This window comes from Dama dama, chromosome 9 (genome assembly GCF_033118175.1).
Source record: "Dama dama isolate Ldn47 chromosome 9, ASM3311817v1, whole genome shotgun sequence".
Lineage (NCBI taxonomy): Eukaryota > Metazoa > Chordata > Mammalia > Artiodactyla > Cervidae > Dama > Dama dama.
The window spans coordinates 69,375,062-69,402,066 of record NC_083689.1 but is presented as its reverse complement, the minus strand read 5'-3'; the positions used below and the strand labels follow the sequence as shown (position 1 = coordinate 69,402,066).

Genomic DNA, 27,005 nt, shown 5'->3' with positions numbered 1-27,005 from the left:
ATCCTGGAACTCAGCCCTGAACCTTCTTTCCAAGTACACCTGTCCACCAGGAGGCGTTTTCAAGTTCCACAGCTGAAAATACTATTATATACTGACAACTCTGAAATGTGTCTCCAGGCCCAGATATTTCAGGTAACTCCAGATTCCCCTATTAATGGACTGTTCAAAATTTGTCCTTGGAATTCTAACAGATATGTCAGATAGTGCATGCCCAAACACCAACATCCTTCCAAAGACAAGGAAGGCCCACACTCTTCCTAGTTTATGCCTTCTCAGTCAATGCCAATATAATTCACCCCATTAGTCAGTCCCCAGTTTTTCCAGTCAACTTTGACTCTTCTCCGCCATCCATGTCCTCTAAAACATCAGCAAATTCTGGTGGCTGGCTCTATCTTCAGGATAAATCCAGCAGCTGATCACTCCTGTCACCTCCTTTATATTAGCACACTGGTCCAAAGCATCATTATAGACCTATAGCGTTGTACAGCAGGTATACTCAAACCATGGTTGTCACTCTCACATGGTCCCTTGAGTAAGACAGTGACACTATGCTGCTCAAAAGTCACACTGACATTCACATAGTCATCATTGTTACCACTGCCTTTCTCCCACTTATCCCACTAATTCATCTCCAGCCATGCTGGTCTCCAACCTCTTCCTCCAACAAGCCTCTGGCTACTGGAGATCCGAGCTCTCACAGTTCCTGGAGAGAGCTGTACCTGGGGTACCTGTACCTGGAGTCTTCTTTTTCCCGTCAGTACTTCATATTTTTGTCACAGCGTTACCTTTTCAGCAGGGTCTCTTGTTATCATATTATTTAAAACTTTAAACCCTGACCATATCTCTTCATTCCCCCTTCTCAGTTTAAAACTTGCTGAAGACTTTCTGATATTCTATATGGCTTCCTTGTTTATTACCTGCCTTCTCTAATAAAACATAAACTCCATATTGACAAGGGATTTAATCTCCAGTATCTTTCTATCTCTTCCAGCACTTTCCCCACAACCTAGCACAAAGAAAGACATCAGTATGTATTTTTGAATGAATGAACATAAAAGCTAAGTAAACCTTCTCAAAGTCACTCAGGTGACAAGTGGCTGAGCCAGATTTGAACCAAAAGCATTCTGTCCCAGTGAACTCGATTCTATGTAACTGTGACTACATGAATGCCTTCCAGTGCAGCTGTTAGAAATAGATTCAACTGAATCTGGACTGTATTATTACAGGAATTTGCGGGTTAAACAAATGAAATGCCCAAAATGATTTCTAGAAACACATAAAGAGTACATGTTGCATGCACTGGGATAAAGCTGCCTACATACTAATTCCAATTTCACTGTTACTTTCTCCAGGTCTTCCTCAGTTTGCCCCACCCTTCCCTCTATGACTTTACTTCTTGTCCCTCCCTGAAGGTAGATGAAGACAAGGGATCCAAGATTAGACAAATAAAAGGACAGAGATTTTTTGGGAAAAGATGTGGCACAGGGGAAGCAAAGGACTTTGCATCTGGGTCTAATTCATCACCAGTTCTTCTTGTACTTTAAGGGTGTAGAGTCTCTTCACTGCTGGGCAAAAATACATGCCCTACAGAGATCTTTCAGCTTTAAAAAATGATTATTATCCTTTTTGATTAATAAAAGTCTCCCTTATTCTTAGTAGTCTAAGATTGGTTAGATATAGAGAGCAACACTTAAGAATGAGGCTTTGGATAATTAGAGAACTCAACTCTTGGTTCCACAAGAATAAAAACCCTAAGAAACTCAATCTCCTGAAGGATCATATTTTTATCCAAAAGTGAGATGACAGAAATATCTATCCCTTTTAGAATGCTTATAAAAACGAAACAGGGTAACATAAATCATTCATTACTGTACATGACATAAGTACTCAATAAAAGTTTGTTGCTTTTAATGTTTTATTTTTATGGTTGCAGGCTTACATTCTGAATGACATTTCATGATTTTATCTACGTGCATCTCACTGCCCCTCTAGAGCTTGAGTCGTTCCTGTCCTTTATCACATGAGATGGCTTCTGCTGCCCTTGATGTGACTTTGAGCAACTTTCTCTGGGCAGTCCTCAGGCTCAGATGAATATCATTACCCCAACTGCCCCTACAGTCTGGGGCAGATGACAGAACTTTGTAACATGAGAAACTCGTTTTCTAGTTCACTTCTTGTCCTCTTGCTGATGCCTGGCAATTTGAGGATGATCTTGGCCCTACTATTATAGCAGGCTGATAATTGTCAAGCCACAGTCTACAATTATCCCTGCATTCCAAGGCCAAGAAACACAAATTTGAAAGCAAACAATACTATAATTCAGCACAATGATATATGGAGTTATTAAAGAAATTGTGCTGACTGCTTTGAGAATTCAAGTCTCCAGTCTATCTAAACACATTTTCTTTTCTTTTTTCCTAACTAATATTAAGAAACTGTCTATGTATGGGTAGTAACAACATAAAAATATGTCACGTACCTTTCAGATTTCATTACACCACAACGTAGTAAAAAGTTAAGGTGCTTCAGGGAAAAGTTACTTACACTGCATTCTAAGTCACTGAAGTATAATACTACTTGGTTGGAAATGCATTTACTAACAAATGTTTATTGAGTACATAATATTTGCCAATAACAAGGACTGGAGATATGGTAAGAAATATTAAAGACTTCATTGCTACCCTTGTCCAGTTTTCATTCCAGGCAGCTTTTGTCTTTTGTGATTTCCTGACTTCTGTCCTAGATGTGGGAAGACATGGCAACCCCCCACAAAATCGATGGTTCACCAACATAGTGACCGAACTGTACTAATATAAGGAGCCTAACTTCTGCTTGATATGTAGAGAGAATTCTGGAGCTCTTGGTTTACTTGGGAGAAAAATCTCATTTCCTTAGTATGCTCCCCACTGCTCACCCAATACACCCATCTTCTGAGATGATACTGGTTTATTTACCACCGTCAGCAAAAGAAAAAGTATTCACCAAATAAATCCACAAGTACATGATTCATTAATAAGATGCTACGTGGGTGGTAGGGTGTACAGGACACTGGGCTCAGACCACAATTTCAGAAATTAGCTTCTCTGAAATCTTTGGAAACAGTGATGGAATTAATGTTATTACACAGCAAAATAAACTGAGAAAGCATATATACTACATATATTGTCAAAGGGATCACGTCAAGATAGAACAACGTGCCTTTTAAATCACCAGTGTCTGCATGGTGAGAATGCTTATCATAGAGGCGGCTGGCCTCTGTGTGTCAGGCAGCCTTGAACGCTTCAGGGAAGATGTCATTTTTTCAAGAGGTATCAATTAGGGGCTGTTAGGTGGCAGAATGTGAACCACCCCCAATGGCTGGGTGTGCATTAAAAATGACTCCTGTGAGTACAGCACAAGTATGTGCACTGATCCACAAACGCAGACACAATCCCAAGACAGGCAGGCAACTAGAAAGGGCAGGGCCAGGGAGAGAATGAGGGGGACATGAGGGTACCGCAACTCTAAAATGGATCTTGGTTAGGACTTCCGAGTGGAAGGGTTTGGAGGAAGGGATAAATCGTGAATTTAAATCTACCTACACCACCAGGGTTGGGTCCTGCCAGAAAGTGGAGAAGCAATGCTAGTATCTTTCAAAGGGAACTGTCGTTATGCATACATCACATCTATCTCCAAGGCTCTGCCTCAAGTGTAAGGAAGTCAGGGTTTGGATTAAGTGATTCACTTGAAAATCATTCAATGAGAAAAGGAAAGGATTCAAATTCAGCGCACAGTGTGTGTTGCAGTCAGCCACTTAGTCATTCCTGACTCTGCATGGACTGTAGCCTGCCAGGCTCCTCTGTCCAAGGGATTCTCTAGGCAAGAATACTAGAGTGTGTAGCCATTGCTTTCTCTAGGGGATCTTCCTGACCCAGAGATCAAACTTTCGTCTCTTGTGTCTCCTGCACTGCAGACGGATTCTTTACCTCTAGCGCCACTTTGGAGGCCCCTCGATGCTTAGTGGTGTTCCCCAAGCATGCTGACAATCACAATTGATTCTTTCCCAGATTTCATTTCCAATTAAACCTAGTCCTGACACTTGGAAATCCCTCATTTTGAACTCTGAGGGAAGAATGCTGTCTCGTCTCCTAAGAATGTCAATGTGAAAACTGCCCCTACTGTCTCTGTCGAGGACAGTGAAGGAATACGGACAGGAGAGGGCACATTTCTTCCAAAGTCAGAGGAGGTCATGTGACACATTGGAATAGTGGCTTCCTGAGCAGCAGAGATAGGGGACCAAATCAATTTGCAAAATATAAATCACATTTTCTACTAGTTGACATTACTAAAATAATGTCAGGCCCATGCAATGTAATAGACTTTGGGGACTGAGGTTACCCCCTCCGCCCCCCATAACTGTAATCACCCGCCTCTGGCTACATACTTGAAGAAGTTATTTGATATCCATCCATAGTTTGGACACTATACAAGAGAACTGATAGGCGATAGCCAAAGTATATCTATGCGGATAGATTTTTAAGGAATATAGAACACCTCTAGTGACTTTAGACACCTGATCTTCCAGTGCATTAGCACCTGATTTCCTTATCTGATCAGACTTCTAAATGGAACAGTGAAATAAAAAAGACTAGAAAAAAAGTCACTAAACATTATCATGGAATTTTAGGGAATCTCTTAGCATTGGAGCTAAATTCTGGTCTGTATTCTTCTTTGCTAGTTAATATTTATCTCAAACCTTATAAAGTAGGTCAAACACTGATGGCTGGTAGGTAGTAACAGCAGTAGCTCATAAGATGTGCTTTTAACAGTACTCATAGAAGACGCAACACCCACCCTCACCCCTCTCTATCAGCACCTGCCCACTAGGCCTCCAGGTCTGACAACTGCTCTTTCCGATATCTAGAAACACAGGTCTTCCTTTTGCATTAGGAAATCAGTCTGTGTCGCCAGCGAAGCCATCCTTATTACGCCTAAAAGCAAGTATACGTATGAGTTCCCTAAACAGATCTGCTGTTTGCATGACTTGCCTTTTTTTAATCACCTAATCATAAACTTTCACATTTGCCTGTGAACCAACATCCCATGTAGATACAAACAAGATTCACAGTGGCAGCACATGCTATACCCACATGACCCCAAATGTAAATAGTGGGTGTTCTGTGCTGCCTTAAACCTGAGAGTAGTTGAGTTCATCACACCCTCCTTATCTGTTAGCCTGAATATGCCACTGGATCACATGCTTAGATGGTCAGTGATAAAGTTACCAGGGACCATTTTAAGTGACAGCTTTCCATATATCTCCAGATAGTAACACAATAAAGAAAAGTATTAAAAAGTATCACCTCAATCCTAGAACACTGGTCCCTGATCTCCTGTTCTTGGTCACATACATGTTAGGTCTATCATACTGCAGCACTGTGAACGCCACAGAATGAAGTTCAGCAAAAACCTGTAACAGGAGACTGTCAACCAGAATACTGTTTTGTCATGATACATCAACTCCAGAGGTTATACTGTTTTAGATTCCAGCCCATGTTTATTTCCTGACTCAGCTACCCACTATCTCCATCTCTGGGCATGCTATTTAACATTTCAATGCTTCATCTGCAAGACAAACCACAATACCTAATCAAAGGGTTCTTTGTAAGGAGTAATTTGAATACACTAATGTTCAGTCTGAATTAATGCAAGGCATGTATGCTATTAATTCATGGTGCTATGAATTTTATGACATAAAACCTTACCATCATTCCTTACAAGGATTTTAGGAGAGTAAAAATAAAAGTATGCATGACAATACATTCACATCTTGCCTACTAGACCAAGTCACTGAGAACATGAACTCTATTGTGTATACTGTTTGTCTCTCAGGCCCAGCATAAGAATGCAATAGAGTCAATCCACAGACACATCTGTTTAAGGATATAAATTATTCATTTATGACACTCTTTGGTGATTGATTTCCAAATGAAGCTACAGTATTCTTTGCTACCATTATGATAGTCAAAAGGAAAGACTGGCCTAGGGAGTGACCAGGTCTTCTCCCATGCTGATGTGTTGGGTAAACCCAAATAATCTGAGAATCTGAGAAGAGAATAGATCCCAACACCTATCCTTTCAATGAAAGCACAATTGATTACCATCACTATTGGTAATCAACAAGAAGAGTCTCAGATATTATTTTTTGAGCCTGTATGTGCCAGCACTGTGTTGAGCTTGTATTTGCTCATGAAGTGTTTCCAATAAATGAATGAGATAATGTTATTAGGATTCCCCTAAAGCCCCTGATGCTGGGAAAGATTGAAGGCAGGAGGAGAAGGGGACAACAGAAGATGAGATGGTTGGATGGCATCACAGACTCTATGGACATGAATTTAGGTAAGCTCCAGGAACTGGTGATGGACAGAGAAGCCTGGCGTGCTGCAGTCCATGGAGTCGCAGAGTCAGACACGACTGAGCGACTGAACTGCACTATCTCATATGGGGAACGTAATGGCTCAGAGTATTAAAGTAAGACATGCAACATCATAGAGTGTTGATGGGATCCCTGGAAAGTCTGAGCCTGGGGTCTCAGTTTCCAACTTCTGTGATACCCTTCACTACTGAGGTGTGAATTCATCTTTGTCTGTGATAAAAACTGTAAATATAGTTTTCCAGTTTGTAACTTATATTCTGACATCACTAATGTAATTTTGTTAGGAATAATCTTTTCATTTCATAAGAGCAAAGAGGTAATAGTCCTAATATATAGTGATTTTCTGAAGAGAAAGAGAAAAGAAAAACACTAGTAATTATCTAGAATAAGAGGTAGTTATCTAGAATAAGAGGTAAGTGATAGCAATAGGAAATTTAAAGAAAAATAAATGCAAATAGCTTATAAACTCAGCAACACTCATAAAAAATGCCAATTATGGATGGGAAAATCAGAACGTCAATGAGAATATTAACTGCAAAGGAATAAAACACTACAGATACATTTAATTTATGAATGTATAGTGATACTAAGAACAAAGGGCCCCATAGGTCACATTTGGAAGATGACAAAGACATCAATATTTTGAAAATGGTAAATAAAAGAAAATAAAACATTTGTCCTGCCTTTCCTTGTGACCAATAAACAAATAATGATAAAAAGAAATTTCCACTTGTAGAATTTTTTCATCAAAAATAAAAATAAAATTTGAATGCCAACATTTTGTAAGCCCTCATGAAATACTAGATATCAGTAATAATTCTCAATGGCTGCTCTGGTCACAAAAGAAAGACATTTTACATGCCTCCTGATGGAAGCGCATAGCCTCACCTATGAAGAAGTTTAGCCAGAAACAGACAACCTGTATTTAATCTGCTAGTAAACTGGAAATATGGGTGACTATGACAGTTGCTATACACATCACAGCAACACAATCAAGAACATCCAGACTCTGGGACTGTCTACAGGACAAACAGCTGTATTGTCTTCAACAAGTAGAGTGTGAGAAAAAGAAAGGAGGGTCATGAGGAACCTATGGATTAAGAGACTTAGGAGACATGAAAGTTGGATGGAACTTATTTGAATCGATTTACAGACAAGATCAAAGAAAGTATATAATCTGTAATTTTTAAAGTATCTCAATATTTGATAGTTCTAAATAATTAACAATATCTTTAGTGTAGGAATGGCATTGTTATATTTACAAAAAGGATGTGACCTTTTAGTGATGAACACTGAAATATCTGGAAATGAATACAAAGAAAACAATTGGATAGGGCAGTAGGGATCAGCCAATCAAGCCCTCTATTTTGCAGATGAGAGGAGTGACTTGTGAAACAGAAGTGGTTGGGGTTAAGTGGGTGATAAAAATCCAGGTCTCTAAAGCTCAGCTACTATAATTCAAGACCAAGCCAGTCCACTTGATATCTTAAATACTTCTATGATCCTATTAAAAGTACAACTTGTCTTATATATGTTATCAGAAATATATAGGATAGGGTATGTAGAAATATGTAGTACATGTGGAATATGTACTACACATACATGATAGGAATATGTAGTACACAGGAAGAGGTGTGCATTGCGTAAATGAACTTGAGATGGGAAAGAGGGCTTTATTTTTATGTAGACTTCATTATAGCAGTTTTAGGTTGACAGCAAAATTGAGCAGACAGTATAGAGAGGTCTCATACATGCCCTGCCCCTACACATGCAGATCCACCCCCACCATCAACATCCTGCACCAGAGTGGTACAACTGTTACACCTGATGAGCCTACACCTATACATCAGGATAACTCAAGGTCTATAGTTTACCTCAGGGTTCACTCTTAATGTTGTACATTTTATGGACTTTGACAAATATATCCACTATAATAGGATCACACAGAATGGTTTCCTGTGTGAGAAATTCCCTCATCTCTATTCATCCTTCCCACCACCCCCTGGCAACCACTGATCTTTTTTACTTTTTCCACAACTTTTCCTTTTCTAGAATGTCATATAGTTTGATTCACATAGTATGTCACCTTCTCAAATTGGCTTCTTTCACTTAGTAAAATGCATTTAAGTTCCTTCCATGTCCTCTTACAGCTTGATAGCTCATATTTTTTCAATCCTGAGTAACAGACATTACACTGTACGTACCATATGTTATTGATCTAGTCACCTACTAAAGGGCATCTTGGCTGTGTCCAAGTTTTGGTAATTGTGAATAAATTTGTGTAAAGATCCACATGTAGGTTTTCCTGAGAACTTAAGCTTTCATCACCTTTGGGTAGGTATCAAGGAGGAGCACAATGGCAGGGTCATAAGGTAAGAGTGTATTTAGTAAGAAACTGTCTGATTGCCTTCAAATGGATTTAATTTAACAAATCAGTGCCTAAAATGAAATCATACATATCCAATGTCATTCTAAAAATGTCTTAGAAAGACAGAATGTTGAGAATGAAATTATAGATCTCAGAATTTCTGTGAGAGAAGAGAATTTTTTAGTAGGTCACTGTATTCCCAATAGTATTTCTAGTACTTAGAACAGGGCTGGTACACAGTAAGTTCTCATAAAATGTTTGTTAAATGAATAGATAAGCCCAAAAGGGAAAAAAGAAATTCAGTTTTAGAGCAGATAATTGTTTATTAGGTTGAACAAGTGAAGTGAAGACTCATCTTAGGGGGCTGGTAGTGTGAAAAGTAAGTATTTTTCAACAATGGCTTGTCACTCAGTTAGATCAAAGTCTTCATCCTGTAGGAGATGTGAAAGCCTGGAACAGACAGAGAAAGAAGCAAAACCCTGCCTCCCTCACTCTGGGCATGTGCTCATTACATGAAATGGGGAACAGAATCTTCCACACTATTTAAACAGTTCTCTCTTCATTTGCCATGCACGTACAGTTGAATTTACGTAAATTAAATGCACATAAGCTGAGGCTCCACTATAATTACAAAACCACTGCATTGGAAATAAGCTTTCAGTGAAATTACATTAGAAACCAGAAAGATTAAATTAGATTTAGAAACATATTTGGCCCCATGAAGAGACAGATTATGGAAACTTTATAAAACAATACAGATACACATCACACACCAGCAGAATATCTGGCTAGGAAAAGAAACATCTTTGTTACCTAGACCAGGAAAAGAAAGCTGTCATCTAATTTCAAAACAGTAACTAAGGAGTAAATCAAACCTTTGAATGAAATCCCTGCTCTTCCAATGTAAGCAATTCACCTACTCATCTGACCTTAGCTTCCTATGATATAAAAGAGATAATAATACCTATGGTTACTGAAAGGAGAAAAAACATATATGACAAGTCTAGCACCTTGGTTTTCAATTTTTAAAACAAACATACAAAAAATCATAGTAACAATTCCTAAATCAAAATATGAAGTTCTGGGAAATGCAGGTTTGCTGATCCTAAGCCTTACCAAAGTATGTACTTTATCCAACCACTGCCCAAGCTAAGCTACTATTTAATATTTATTAAGAATCAACAGATCTCTATGAGTTATATAAATATGGCTTAGATGGCTATTATTTTTCCCTCACCCTTCTTCCCAGACAAATGGGAAGCTAAATTAGTCACTTATCATGAAGTTCTCTGAAAACATTAAAGTCTAAAGAAATGGCTGATAATTGTTCTCAGCCATCTGGCATCAAGTTATGCTCATGAACTGAACTGAACCATTTGGTGAAAATCCAAAAAAGTTTATCTTAATTTTACATCTTACTTACTAACGGTTCTAAATAGAGAAATTTCTAAGAGGAAAAAAACAGTATATTAAAAAGGAAAACAAAAAGTAAATCCTTGAACTCATTCACAACCACATAGGAAAACTTAAAAAAAAATCCCTGCTTCTAACATCCAGTTTGAATTAATATACACACTTTACCTATTCATACATATACTGATGTGTATAAACTCATAACACAAACTGCAAAAATTAAACTCTGGTTGCTTTTCTAAGTTCTTTCACATGAATAGCAACACATCATCTTGCTAAGAAACAAGCAAAGCTTCCGGCAAGAAGCCTAACTACAATGCCTCTCATGTGAAGGAGAGCTCTACATTGTACCATGGGCCACTCTTCTCCTTCACAGTGAGCCACTAAACACAGTTCTCACTTGCCGGATGATAAGAGACCTCTCAGTTCAGTTCAGTCACTCAGTCGTGTCCAACGCTTTGTGACCCCATGATGGTCCCTATCCATCACCAACTCCTGGAGCTTGCTCAAACTCATGGCCATCGAGTCAGTGATGCCATCCAGCCATCTCATCCTCTGTCATCCCCTTCTCCTCCTGCCCCCAATCCCTCCCAGCATCAGGGTCTTTTCCAAGGAGTCAGTTCTTCACATCAGGTGGCCAAAGTATATTAGACCTCTACCTGATCTCTAATCAATTCATCTCTATCTGACTGCAATCCATTCTCTATAGTATGAATGAGCTTCTCACAATATGAAATTGTTTTTATTCCTCAGCCTAAAACTTTTCAAAGACTTATCACTGCCCTTAGGATAAAATCTCAAATCCTTAACATGGTGTAGAAGATCTTTGGAGACATGGCCCTTATTTCACCAGTCTCATCTTGGATCATACACTTCCACCTACGCAGTGTACATTAGCCATATGGCCCATCACTGAGGTGCCATATTCCTTCTGGCCTCAGGATCTAAAGCATATTGGAGAATACAAATACCTTTACCTCATAAGCCCTCAAAAATATATGAAAACAGATTTGGCAATGATTTCTGGATGACTTGGAGTCTCTATTTTCTCATGTGGAAGTTGGGTTTACAGGTCCAAAAATGTTCCAGATGTTCCATGGATATTAATTCCCTTCCTTCCTTTAATAGTGGATATATATTCTCTTTGTTGATATCATATTTTCTAATATGTTTTTCTTATCTGAATGTTTTCTCTCTTATTCTGCCCCCACCACCCTCACCATGTATATAAGCTGGCAACCTGGATGCTAAACTCACTTTTCAAACAGGGTTGGAATCAATTGAGCCCCACTTCTGAAGTAGTCAGAAGAACATTATTAATCTCTCAATGATTTTATGACAAGTTCCAGTACTGGATATTACTCTAAAAATAAAACATTACAGATAATTACCCCTTAGAATGGAACAAATCATTATAATAATTCAAAAAATTATCTTGGATATGGAGAAGAATGTATTTATTTTTTTAAAAATTGCCAATCTACATGAAAAGGCTCATTTCTGAGAGGAAACAGGAGAACAGGAAATTGCTTCATGCTTTCTGAAATTCATTATGCTGATGCTAATAACCAACCCAATGGTTTACAGTCTCCTAGAGCCCTGGGAAAGAATTATACAAAGTGTGCTATAAGCAGAGGAAGAAAAAAAACATTATAGGTGAGTGCAAAATATTTTCTTAATTTTTATTGGAGATGTTATCTTGGAATTTTTTGGATAGGACCTCAGACATAAAAGTTAAAGGAGAAATATGGCCATTATAATTTCAAGGGAAAAAACAAAACAAGGCTTGTGACAGAAACAAAGTAAGTATCAGTCAAAGTGATAATAAAATCTAAGTCCCATTCATATGTATTAACTCATTTCTTCTTCTTATCTAGCTTATAAGGAAGCTTCTATTATAATCTCCACTTCATAGGTGGAAAAACAAGCAACTTGCCCAAAATAGCAGTGCTGAGATTTGAATCAAGGTGATTAGACCCCAAAGTCCACATGCATAACCATGGTACTGAACTGCTTTTGTGTCTTAAAGTCAGAACAAAGGGGTATCTTTACCATTACACTGCCCACTGATGCCCAAAGCACAAGTGAGTTAGTAGTTCCACTCAATGCAGGAAGAGACACACACACAATGCTTTGTAAATGAGAAAAACTACATCTTAGAGATCTGACTTACACCAAATGATACAAGACCTCCTAGCTCCTAATCCACAAACGTACCCCCAAATCAAGGTTCTCCCTTCTTTGAAACATGTGTCACTGTGTTGATGGTAAGTCAGACAGTGTGTGGCAAATGATTCAGTAGCATAAACACAGGCCCTGTGGGATCAGAGAGGGATAACCTTCACTTGGTATATTGAGAAAGAGATGCTGCCACTAGATCTGAGGCTGACGGAGTATATAACTGAATGAATGCATGAGAAGACAGGAAGAGATGTCAAGACATTTCTAGGCAGAAAAAACTGCATGTAGGAGAGTGTGGAAGAGAGAATGTTATGTTTTTAAGGAACATAAGGAAGTCTCATTATAACCAATCACAATGGAAAAGCAAACTGGGATGAGACCATACAAGAGCTATCCAAGCAACATGGAAAAATTAAATGGATAAAGGTATTTTGGATTTAAGGAGAGAGCAGGACTTCTAGCTGACATGCCGTCCGCACTTCCCTCTCACTTCTCTACTAGACCACACCCCCAATTCCCCCACTCCCCGCATACAGAAATCAGAGAAGAACAAAATTGAATGACTGACATCTGCACAGAGGCTAAAAGTAAGAAGATGAAGCCAGCAAGGTAAGACGTGAAGGGAGAACAGGGAAGAAAGCATGTATCCAGGGGGAAAAAAAAAGAATTTTACTTCCTAAGAAGACAAGAAACTGCAGGGGGACTCTGAGTGATGAGATCAAAGGATTTAGCAACAGTATGTCAAAGCCAGCTAGCAAGAGCCACATGTTAAATTTTCAGGAATTTTGTGAGCTGGTTGTTAAATCACTGGTAACTTGAAATCAGACATGTTGGGAATACTTCCTCCCTGAACATCAGCAGATGCTCTAAAATAAAGATTTTCCTTTCGGAGAGCTAGTTTATCAGTCCACTGTTGTCTACACTCACAGAGGGTTTGGTGTTAGTTACTATCGCAGCTGTTGGAAGGAAATAAGTAGAATAATACAGAGGAGCCATTTTTTATATTTTCCTTTTCTTCATGTGCTCTTTATGTATTGGAAAAGGTAACACAAACCCGAAATAATAAACTGTGGTGCATTTTAGGACCTATGTCGTCTTGTCTCACTCACAGTGAAGTGAAATACTGAATACAATCAGCCCTCATATTCACGAGTTTCTATTCATGTATGTAGATAGAAAGCTTTACAAAACGCATTGAATAAAAGCAATACATTTGCTTAAGAAAGGCAATAAGACTTGGTAGAAATGTCATCTTTGCGTCTCGACCCTTTCAAAGATCTGATCAAAGGCCTCAATGTCCTTAAAGTAAATAAAATTAGGAGTTTTACAAGGTTGTTCCAAATACATAAAAGAACATACCATGAAGATATATTCCAAACAGTATATGGAAAGTAAATACCTAATAACTTTTCCTACTATTATTTATTGCAGATCAGATTTATTGAAAGCTTGCTATATGTGTAAGGCATCCAAATGCATAAAAACTACACTTGGTTTCAAGTATTATCCCATTTTACAGGTGAGAAAAATCAGGCTTAAAAGTTAGTGGACTTTCCTGGCAGTTCAGTGGTTAAGATTCTGTGCTTCCACTGCAAGGGGTGTGGTTCCATACCTGGTAGAGAGGGGAGATAAGATCCTGCATGCTACACAATCAAAAAAAAAAAGTTAAAAAGCTTGACCAATATTGTATAATTATTAAGACACAAGGGTCCCCAGCTACTGACTCAATCGCAAAAGCTCTTAAAACATACACATAAGTGCTTCACGAAGACATTTCAATGTTATAAGATAATGCTGTGAGATGGAGAGTACAAAGTTGAAAATTATTCAAATGAAACATTAATAATGTTTCTAGAAGGTGTGTATCTTTGTATAACTCCTGTCTTTCTGTCACAATAATTAGTGGTTCCCAGGATTCAAATGGATTAGTTTTTATATTGCAATAGACACTCTCTTAAGTGGCCTACAATATACCAGCTTACCAAATTAGCCAACACTCTTCATAGTTTTTCTAAGATGTACAAGCAGTACCCATGTTAACTGAAGCCACTGGACTACTTTTTTGCATCTTGTACATTTCTAGCCCAATCTGTTAAATGGTACACATACCAGGAGGCAACTATGGTTTGTCCCCAAACCTGTTTTACTTAGTTTTCTTGCTTATAAAAGTAAATATTTCTACAATGTTATAAAAAACATGTGCAAAAAGAAAATATGTAGAAATACTGGAAATGCTGTTTCCATACAGAATAAGTTGAAAAAACAGTGGCCCAGGGGATTCCCTGGCAGTCCAGTGGCTAGGATGACATACTTTCACTGCCAAGGACGCAGATTCAGCCCCTAGTCTGAGATCATGCGAGCCATGTGGCACGGCTGAAAAAAAGAAAAAGAACGGTGCACATTTCATTGTAAAATGGCAAAAGATATTAACTTGTACAGAAAGACATATCCATAAAGTTGAACAGGAATTGTGAACGGGAGTGACTAATGTTAACCACTTTTGGTTGCCATGAGGGTACGTGAAAGACAGAGCACTTCACAGAAGACACAGTAATTGGCTTAATTTTCAAGAACGACTAGCATATTGGAAAGTGGATACTACACAAATTTAAATTAATATGACTACACAGGGACCAATGGTGGAGTCTAATTTGAAAGCATATTTTTACAGAGAACTACTGAATTGGAACAGAATAAAGGCAGAACTGCCAGTCCTGGCAGATAATTATTATTCAGTGGTTTCAAACTGAAACCAGGATGAGCTGCTAGGGGTTCCATGAACCCCCTTCACTTCGCAAAGAAAAAAAAATGTGTTATTTTCATTTTCCCTAAGGAAAAGGGGCCTTTGGTTTCTGATCCAAAATGAGATTTAGAACCACTAGCCCTAAGTCTTACTCCAAGGTAAACAGATGGGCTAACGAGGTAGCCACTGCCTGTCTCCTAGAATGGCAAGGATTCTTGGGCTTTCATTGTGGCTCAGAAAGTAGATTCTGCCTGCAATGCCAGAGACCTGGGTTAGCTGCAATTGCTTACTTTATTTGCTTTCAAGTACTCATAACAGACATCAGAAGTAAGGGGTAATGGAAAGATGAGAAACAATTCAGGGCAGAAAAATGAAGTGGAGTGACCCATGTATCTCATTTAGAAAAACTCTTAATTCTATATAGGCTGACAAAAACTCCATATTTCCATATTTAGAGATCAAAAATCAAGGGGAAGAAATGCATTCTGTAACCAGCCCCCCAGAAGAAAGTATAAACAACAGGACACACATCTTCCAAAAATTACTACCAAGGAATTTAAGCCTCTTCAAGATATTGAATAAACTAAAATAATTTATCACTGAAGACTGAAAAAGAAAAATGTAAAAATATTATGTTCTCGTATATTCAACATCACTAAAGGGGGAATTCACATCACAGACATGTCTGTGGGTAAGAAAGAGAAGCAGCTGCATTTGTTCCTATAAAGACATTTTTGTGAGACGTGTCCCTTCTAATATGTTCCAGAATTGCACTTTTAGTAGTGTGCTTCAAAGTGGTGAACAGTTCAGTATAGATCATTAGTCAGTGCATGTTTAATTACATACCAGTATTTCTCAAAGATCAAAAATGTCTGTAGTTCAATTATTTCCACATAGCAGGTCCCATTTTCTACTCATTCAGTTTGGAACAATGTAGTCACAAAATAAATTGTTTTAGATTAAAATCTGTTTGATAGTCCTCCACAAAGCTGATTTCAAAGGGGGGAAAGATATATCTGTTTCACATCTCAGGGAGAATACCAGCTACTGCTTTCTACATTAATTTTGATTCTAGAGAACAGCCATGCCCCCCACTTGGCTGTCTCTCTTCCCCACTATGTTCATATAATCTGTTTTCACACAGCTAGCCTTTAAAATCCAAGTCATGAAAAATAGCTAATCTTTTATTTAAATGATCTCAACTCTAATTTTGAAGTTCTGTACCTGTAACAGAAGCAGATCATTCTCAGAGATTGGGGTCAATGCATGTAGTTACCAGCACAATAACATTCTGATGAAATCTGATGGGATCCTCTGCAAGGAGAACTCATTCCTCAGGCAGAGAAGAAAAAATGACAGTGTGCAGGGTCTGAATTAAATTAAAGGTAGAAGACCCAGAAAAACAATTTAAAATATACAAGTGGTGCTTGGAATAATTTACTTGATTACACGTACTGCAAGTATTTTCCTTCATCTTTTTGTAATGAACTTGACCATGAAAAAACAAATTTATGTCTGTTGTCTGTGTCATTATGAGCTGAGCTTATTTGGTGTGGAAAACCTACAGTTTAATTGCTTGATTTAAATTTGGCTAGTAGAATGCATACTGAAACACTACTCTTTTAATTATGCTAATTTATAACTGAAAAGATAAATTTACAAAGGCAATAGCATTAATTATTTACTTGCCCATTAAAGCTGAATATATATTATAAACCTAATTGGTTTCATAAGTCTGCCAAAAAATTAAAAACAAGTTTGTTCACTGATTTATATCAGAAAGGTACACATATTCTCAGCAGGTTACTTGTTTTTTATTGTATTACAAGAAAATATGTGTAAAATACTTTATCTGTACAATATTCTGCATTTCCTCTTCCTTCTTGGGTTAACATATATTTTACAAAAGAAAGGGTTAGAATTCACTAATATTTATTCAATGCTTATTATGTATCCTATATATTTTATTTATACTTATATACATTATCTTATTTAATCTCAGAACTGAATAAAAAATAAACCATTATCTCCTTTTTAGAGATGAGGAAACCAGTGTTGAGAAAGATTAAAAAATGTGCCAAGGCATGGATCAAAACAATCAAATGCAGGACATGCTCTGGAAAGAGTCAGGACCATTATGTCTTACTATTTTAATACCTATTACTCGCAGCAAATTGGACACTTGATTCAATACAATTTTCTAAAGAAAGACTTATATCAATATCAAAACCAAATTCTTTAATGAAAAATTATTCATAACTTCATTTAGATACTGGCATAAAAATGACCATAGAACATAATCAAAAGCACAGAGGTCACCAATGAGTGAGTGCTTCAGGGACCTAAAACCAGAATTACTACAAGGAGAAAGTCCAGCAAGTGTACTTGAACCTTGTTTCTGAAGTAGGATTCAATATTGGGCAGATTCCTCATAGACTGCCACTGAACAAGGGTGTTTACAAATTAAACATTATAATGCCTCTATTACTACCCTCTTGAGCATATTGTGAAGATCAGGTATGAAATTGAGATAAGAAAGAGCTGTGAGAACTATCAAGCATTATGCAAATTCAAGTTAGTACAATTAGTGTAAGACTGATTTGCACCTCAAGAATTTCCATGGAATTTGCTCTGAGTTTTCATGCAGACTACAATTTAGCTGCATTCTCATATAACATGAAAGGCTTGTGAAATTTATCTAATATAGAGTAAATTTAACCAGCGTCTTGTCCACAGAAAAACTCTATTAATATGTGACTTAACGAGGGACGATTAGCAAACAGTCTTTAATTAATACTTAATAAAACATAAAATAAGAATGCCTTCAAAAGAACTTGGGTCATTGTATTCATTAATATTTTAAGCATTTTATACTCAGGAAAAAAAGTCAAAATATTAAGCATGTATTTATGCATGCAGACTTTAAATAATACAACTAAATTGCTAATGGTAATAAAGCAATTAGGGCCATATTAATATGTAATGAAAAGCAAATTTGTTCATTTTCTAAGAGAGATTTAAATTATACTATGAATGTCTGCAAGTCTACTGGAAAGTAAAACAATACTCCACCTTAGCTGATTCTATGAAACTTCCAAATGTGACTTGATGATCTTAGAGACTTTCTATAGTAGTTTCAAACCTAACATATCATCATAAATTTATTTTCTAAGACTACTGTGGAATATTCTATATATCATTCATCATGATGGAGTTTTGCTGAGCTGGGGTTAAAACTAATAATTAGGTTTACATTACACTTTGATTCTTTTTTTATTTAACATTTAAGCAATATCATATTATTTGTGAAGACAGAGGTTATTTCTAAGTACAGGGAAGAGATATAGATTTATATATTTCTTCCATCATTAAAACAGAAGCATTTAATTTTTTAATTGTGTTTAACTAAGACATAAAGATATTTCCTTATCTTTGGCTTCTTGGTAAAGAATCCACCTGCAATGTGGGAAACCTGAGTTTGATCCCTGGGTTGAGAAGATCCTCTGGAGAAGGGAATAGCTACGCACTCCAGTATTCTTGCCTGGAGAATTCCATGGACAGAGGAACCAGGCAGGTCCAAGGGGTTGCAAAGAATCAGACATGACTGAGCAACTTTCACTTTGGGTGAACTAATTAATAATCAACATTTTGATTTATAAAACATGTTGAGCATTGCTGGGAAAATACCATTTAATCCAACATACTTTTGCCTTTTACAACTGTTTATAAGAGAAAACTGTAAGAGAGAAAAAAGTAAACATATACAATAGTGAGCTCTCACTGAGTTCCTAAAGAAATGTTATATACAAAAGCTAATGCATTACTCTGCATAAGCCATAATTGTTTTATGAAAAAGAAATAACACAAAAGGTCTGTTTCACTCAATGAAGTGCCAGCACTGCAGAGGACCACAGAATTGGATATAATACTGCTGAGCAAACAAATACCAGTACTATTTAACATGTGAAAGTGAAAGTGCAGTCGCTCAGTTGTGTCGGACTCTTTGCGATCATATGGACTGTAGCCCTCCAGGCTCCTCTGTCCATGGGATTTTCTAGGCAAGAGTACTGGAGTGGGTGGCCATTTCCTTCTCCAGGAGATCTTCTGGACCCAGGGATCAAACGGAGGCCTCCTGCACTGCGGGCAGTCTCTTTACTATCTGAGCCACCAGGGAATCCCATGTATGACTTTTGAAAAAATGTCTCAGGATCTAAGGCCACACCATCCTAAATGTGCCTGATCTCATCTGAAAAACTGTCTCAGGAAGTGTTAGAACTTGGATGTATACATCAGCTGTCTTGACTCACCAAACAAGTCACAATATGTAGAACAACCTCACGGAAAAAAGACATTTGGCCAATATCCTCTTCAAGTATGGAAAAATCAAAAACCATGAATGAATTCTTCTAAAATAATGACAAATCCCAGGCTAAACTATGCCCTTTCCAGCATATCACACATTCTCTCACACAAAAGAACAATCAAGAACTGTTCATTTGCATCTAGAGAGCAGATTCATCACTGGCTGGAGTTATTACAGTCCAGTCATTGGAAGCTGGGGTAAAACGGAAGGTGGGATAAACATTCTGATGTATTGGCAACATTCGAATTTTCTTCTACATTGAAAGATAATATGTGTGTGTATATATATATATATATATATATATATATATATATACACACACGTATATATATATTTCATTCTGTCCACAGAAATTCCTTTTTTAAAACAAACAACCATTTCTGTAACATTTATCCTACAAATAGTTACTGAGCATGGGCTAGGACTGTTCAAAGACCTAGTAGTATCAGAGCTATGACTTGATGAAGAGAAAACAAATTCTATGAGATTACAAGCAGTCATTGTTTATACTATAGGTAACACCAACTCATACAGTTTATTATAGAAAGAAAAAAAGAGAACGTTGGAGACACCAGTGGACAGATCATCCTGTACATTTGTAGAAAGTGTAATTTAAATTAAAAAATTTATGGTTCTACTCTAAGATTATCTTTGAAGCTTTTTTTTTTATCTATTTTGTATATGATTTTCAAAATGTCTCTAGAATTTAGGAATTTACAGTTTGAATTTCAACTAGAAGCTATAATGTCTTTTGGTAAATGTACCAAAGGAGGAGAGAAACCAGTGAAAAGTACTGCTGTGTAATTTAGGTAATTAAAGTACATTTACTGAAATGGCACAATGGTAAATTTACTTTCATTTTCAAATATGAAAGATACATACATTTATAAGTAACTCAAACCAGAAACAAGGATTCAACGAAGGAGAACTTCTCAGTTCAGACAAAGGTAAATTCCTATACTCTCAACATCACTTCTGTGCTAAAACAAGATTCCCTCCATCAGACACACAGCTTTCCCTCGTTTCCAACATAGTCCTGTTCCATGAGTGGAACATTTGTGATTTAAGAGCCTAGACCAAATTACAGGCTTCACTGTGAAGACATATATACATCTCATCGTATGTGCCTTATATTGACGAGCTGGAAATGGCATGGGCTGCATCATAGCAAAATGTCCAGCTGAAGCCTCAACAGGCCCATCTATGACCATATTTCCGAACGCAGTTAGATTTCTAGTGTTTTGCCTCTAAAACCAAAGTAGATTGTAGCAGTCTTTGTCCTAATTACTAGTGTACACATCAATTTGAAAGAAAAACAAAGGAATTTTTAAAAATAAATTCCTTAAAAAAAAAAAATGTTTTCAGCAGAGTCCATCTTCGTATTCAAAGGAATTTAAAACAGAGCTAAATGAAAGCAAAACACACAGTATATCAAGATATAGGGTATAGCAGAAGCAGTGATAAGAAGCAAATTCATAGCAATTAATGCAAGGAGATCAAATCAGTCAATCCTAAAGGAAATCAGTCCTGAATATTCATTGGAAGGACTGATGCTTAAGATTCAATACTTTGGTCACCTGATACAAACAACTGACTCCTTAGAAAAGACCCTGATGCTGGGAAAGAGTGAAGGCAGGAGGAGAAGGGGACGACAGAGGATAAGATGGCTGGATGGCATCAGCAACTCGATGGCCATGAGTTTGAGCAAGCTCCAGGAGTTGGTGATGGACAGGGAAACCTGGTGTGCTGCAGCAGTCCATGGGGTCGCAAAGAGTGAGCAACTGAGTGACTGAACTAAACTCAATGCTTACATTAAAAATGAGGGAAAGTTTCATGTCAGTAACAACTTTCATTTCAAAAACCTAGAAGAAGAGCAAAAACCTCAAGAAAAGTAAACGTAAGGAAGGACCAGAGCAAAAAAGTCAATCAAATTGAAAATAGAAAAGCAATAGAAGAAATGAATGAAACAAAAAGCTGGTTCCTCAAATAAGTTGATATAATTAATAAACCTCTATCAAAACTGATAAAAGTAAAAATAGAGAAAAAACAAATTACCAATATAAAAAATGAAATAATGGATATCATTACAGATCCTGTGGCAATTAAAAAAGAGTACTACAAACAAGTTTAATACTCATAAATCTGACAACTTAGAAGAAATGGTTCAATATGTGGAAAATCACAAACTACCTGGGGTAGGCAGAAAAAAGGGCCCTCAAAATGTCAATATCCTAATCCTGGGAAACTATGAGTATGTTATGTTATAAGCCAAAAGGGACTTTGCACTGATGATTAAGTTGACCAATCTTGAGATGGAGAAAGTAAATTGCTAGTCAGTCAGTAGTGTCTGACTCTTTGCAACTCCATGGACTTAGCCCAACAGGCTCCTCTGTCCATGGAATTCTCCAGACAAGAATACTGGAGTGGGTTGCCATTCCCTAATTCCCTTCTCCAGGGAATCTTTCAGATGCAGGGGTCGAACCCGCATTTCTTGTCTCCTGTATTGGCAGGAGGGTTCTTTACCACTAACACCACTGGGAAGTCCTGAGATGGCGAGGGTACCATGAATTGATCCACAAAGTATCCAGATGGGCTCGATCGAATCACACTAATTTATAAAAAGGAGAAAACCTTTCCTACCTGTGGCCAGAGGACCAGAGAGATGGCAGGGTGAGAAAGATCTAGCCTAGAGTTCTTAGTCTTTTAGGGGGCCATAAGCCAATGTGTGTGCTTAGTCACTCAGTTGTGTGACTCTTTGTGACTCCGTGGACTGTAGCCCACCAGGCTCCTCTGTCCATGGGATTCTCCAGGCAAGAATACTGCAGTGGGTTGCTATGCCCTCCTCCAAGGGATCGTCCCAAGCCCACAGTCGAACCCAGGTCTCCCACATTGCAGGCAGATTCTTTACCATCTGAGCCTCCAGGGAAGTCCCCATAAGTCAGTGAAAGCTGGCATTCCCTAGAAGTTGGGAAGTGCAAGGTAATACATTCTTCCTTTGTCTTCCAGAAAAGAATGCAGCTTGATCTGAGATCAGTGAGACACATCACAATTCTGACTATAAAAATATAAGATAATAAATTTTTATTATTTGAAACCACTGTCTATTGTGATTTGTTACAGTAGACTAGAAAACTGATACACTACCAAAATACAATCAGATTAAACAGATTATCTAGTAGCCCTGCTATGCTATGCCAAGTTGCTCAGCGTCTCACTCTGTGACCTCAGGGATTGCAGCCTGCCAGGCTCATCTGTCCATGGAATTCTCCAGGCAAGAATACTGGAGTGGGTTTCATTCCCTTACCCAGGGAATCTTCCCAACCCAGAGATCGAACTCAGGTCGCCCTCATTGGAGGCAGATTCTTTACTATCTGAGCGACCAGGGAAGCCTCTAATAGCCCTAAACCATATAAACTGAATAATTTAAATGCTCCTGTAAAGTCATCTTCAGGCCCAGATGGTTTCACTTGAGAATTCTACCACACATTTAAAGGGAAATATTAATGTTACACAATCTCTTCCAGAAAACAGATGTGAGAACGCTTCCCAACTCATTTTATGAAGCCACTATCACCCTGATACCAAAATCAAAGCGTCCAAAAAAAGAATAAAATAATCAAAACTGTAGACCAGTATCTCTCATGAACTTAGATATAAAAATTCTAAATACAATAATAACAAACCAACCCTAACAATACATAAAAAGAAATAACATACAGTAACCAAGTGAGATATATTTCAAAAATGTAAGACAGGTTCAACTAAAAAAAAAAAAAAATGTAATCAAGTATATAAACAAGTTAAAGAACAAAAATGATATGATCATACCAAATGACAGATGAAAACATTTGATAAAACCTAACACCTATTTCTGATTTTAAAAACTCTTTAAAAAATCAGGAATAAAGGGAGATCACTTCAAATGGATAAAAACCATCTATCAGAAAAAGCTATTTAACATCATACTTAATGGTAAAAGCCTGAATGCTTCCCTGCAAGGCTGAACTCAATACTGGAAATTGTAGCTACTGCAACCACACAAGAAGAAATAAAGAACAGGCAGGTTGTAAAGGAAGAGACAAAATTATCTCTATTTATAGATGACAGCATTGTCAACACAGGAAATCTCAAAGATTCTGAAAAAAAAAATAGAAGTAATAAATGAGTTCGATAAGGTCACTGATAAGATATATACAAAAAAGTCTGTTTCATTTCTATGGACTTCCTTGGTAGTCCAACAGATAATGCAGGGAACACAGGTTCGATCCTTGGTCCAAGAAGATTCCACATGCTGCAGGGCAACTAAACCTGTGTGCTGCAGCTACTGAAACACCTACAGCCTGCGCTCCACAACAAGAGCAGCTTCCTCAATGAGAAGCCTGCGCACCACAGCCAGAGAACCGCCCCTGCTTGTCACAACTGGAGAGAGCCTGCGTGCAGAAACCAAGACCCAGCACAGCCAAAAATAAACACATTTTAAAAAATCAATTACATTCCCGTATACTAAAAATTTACGTGCAGAAACTGAAACACACATAACCATCCATAATCACTTCAAAGAAAGAAATATAGAAATATACAGGTAAAACTGTTATATACTATATTTGTATACAAAAAAACTGTAAAGTTTTGATGAAGAAATAAAAGAAGTCCTAAACAAATGGAAAAACACACTATATTCATGAACTGAAATATTCAACATAGGAAAGGTGTCATTTCTTCTCCAATTTATCTATAGATTGAAAGGAATGCCTATCAAACATCAAGCAGAGTTATTTTTGTGTTTTCCTAAAAGTGAATTGAAAAGGCACAGGTTCTTGAGTATCTAAAATCATCTTTACAAAAAAACAAATGAAGTAAGAATAGGGGGAGTTATTCTACCAGAAATTAAGGTTTCTGAGAAAACTACAGTAATCATGACAATGTTGTATTATTGGGGAGATAGACACAGAGAATAAAAGAGACAGGAATAGACCCATAAAGATATCCTCAATTGATTTTTGACAAAGAGACAAATCCAATTCAATGGAGGGAAGGGAAGTCTTTTCAACAAATTTTGCTGCAACAACTCAACATCTACAGACAAAAATTGAATTATGACCTAAACCTCACACCTTATACCAATGTTATCTCATAAAGAGTGAAATGTAAAACAAATCTGTAAAACTTTTAGGAAAAAGAGGAGAAAAATCTGTAAATAGGACTAGGACAGGAGTTCTTAAATTTTATACCACAACACACAAAAACTAGTCAAATGGGACTCATTAAAATAAACCGCTTCAGGTCTTTGAAATTCTATGCAAAGAGGAATAAAAGACAAACTACAGACTGATAGGAAATATTTGCAAATCAGATATTCAAGGAAAGACTAATGTCTTGAATATATACAAAAGTCTTACAGCCCAACACTAAGAGAACAATACAATTAGAAAAAGGGCAAAATGGATAAACAATTTCACTGAAGAGGATATACAGATGGCGTACAAGCAAATGAAAAGATGTTCGACATCATTATCTATTAGAGAAATACAAATAAAACCACAGTGAGATAACACTATCCACCTATCAGATTTGTAAAATTAAAAAAGAATTATGACAACACCAACTGCCAGCAAGGATGTTGAAGATCTGGGGGGCTCACATGTTGCTGCTGGCATTTTAAATTGGCACAGCTGCTTTGGAAAAAACAGCTCTGAATTGTTTTTAAATAAAAAATTAAACAGGCAACTATCATATGACCCAACAACAGTTCTCCTGGGCATTTACTCCATTTATGCACTCCTTGCATATTCCAAACAAGTGAAAACTTACATTTATACAAACACTGGTGCATGAATATTCATAGTGGCTATATCTGATATCTAAAAACTGGAATCAGACCAGCTGTTCTTCAAAGGATGAACATTTAACAAACTTGCATACCATGGAAGAGGACTCAGTGATAAAAAGGAACAACTTGATACACACAACAACTTGGATGAATCTGCAAGAAATTATGCTGAATTAAAGCTAATCACAAAAGGTCACATACTGAAATATTTATTTTACCGGACACTTTTGAAATGACAATATTTCTTAAAAAATGGAGGGCAGTGTAGTGGTTGCCAAGAGTGAGATACAGAGGTGTGGAGGAAAGAGGTGGGTGTGGTTACAAAAGGGAAACACGAGAGCAACTGGGAGGTTGAAAATGTTAAGCGTCTTGCCCGTGAAGGTGATACATGAACCAGGTGATGAAAATGTATAGAACTTAGCACACCTATGCACACACAGGTGCACATGAGTACAAGTAAAACTGCAGAAATCTAAGTAAGATTGCTACAGTGTATCATGGGGAAGGAAATGGCAACCCACTCCAGTATTCTTGCCTAGAGAATCCCGTGGACAGAGGAGCCTGGTAGGCTGCCATCTATGGGGTCGCACAGCGTCGGACACGACTGAAGCGACTTAGCAGCAGCAGCATGCATTGGAGAAGGAAATGGCAACCCACTCCAGTATTCTTGGTGGAGAAGCCCAGGGACAGAGGAGCCTGGTGGGCTGCCGTCTATGGGGTCTCACAGCGTCATACACGACTGAAGTGACTTAGGAGCAGCAGCAGAATGTATCAATGTCAATATCCTTCTTGTGAATTCTACGACAGTTACACAAAATATTTTATTGAATGAAACTCGGAAAAGTATACAAGGGATCTTTCTGCATTATTTCTTACAACTGTATGTGAATTTATAGTTAATAAAATTTTCTATTAAAGGAAAAATGTGAACAACAATAGTACAGCAAGATACTCCAAGAGAGACAAGGCCAAAAATTGTTTCTATTCTATTGCCTTCCCTAAAGTTTGGCGCTTTCCTAAAATAAGATAACAGAAAGGAGGGTTTTTTGGGTGGAGAGGTTGTCTTTTTGTTAATTCAACTCAAGGCTGGAAAACATAACCAGATATTTACATGAGAAGGTTTAGTTAAAATGACAGTAAGAAGTTAATTTTCATAACTTCATAAATATTGGTTGTCTTTTAGATGCTTTACTCTGAGGCCAAACCACAGAATTCTTAGAAATCACATCAAAACACAAAGCATCTGTCTCTGTGCTGCTCTGTCCAGGAACAGAAACTGACCAGGCTGAAAAGGCCTGCAAGCACACAGTGTGCTAAGATGCAGAGGGAGGCTGGATTACAGGAGATGCAAATTCTTAGAAAGGAGAGGGAAATAAAGTATAAGATTCATCTTTGATGACCACTGCAGGCAATTATATTTTTAAAAAACTAAGATCGTAGTTCAAAAACGCATTCTTCAGGGAAACACTAGAGGTACAGTACCTGAGAGAGGTGTGGCCAATATACCAATAAAAATCATGTTAAATATATCAACAATAATCATTGCATTTGTGTATTTAATGTTCAAATAATTCATATGTTTTGGTGGGAGTTGTTTAATACGCACAGATTTTGTTATTCATTTTTGAAAAGAATTTAAAAACAATATATGTTTATAACTTTTTATAAGTTCACCAATACAATAAAACATTT

General features: G+C 37.3%; 1 protein-coding gene across 1 annotated transcript in view; it reads right to left on the bottom strand.

The window, feature by feature from the left end:
- SGCD (sarcoglycan delta) overlaps positions 1-27,005 on the bottom strand; it is a 660,276-nt gene that overhangs the window by 619,264 nt on the left and 14,007 nt on the right. The window lies entirely within an intron of this gene.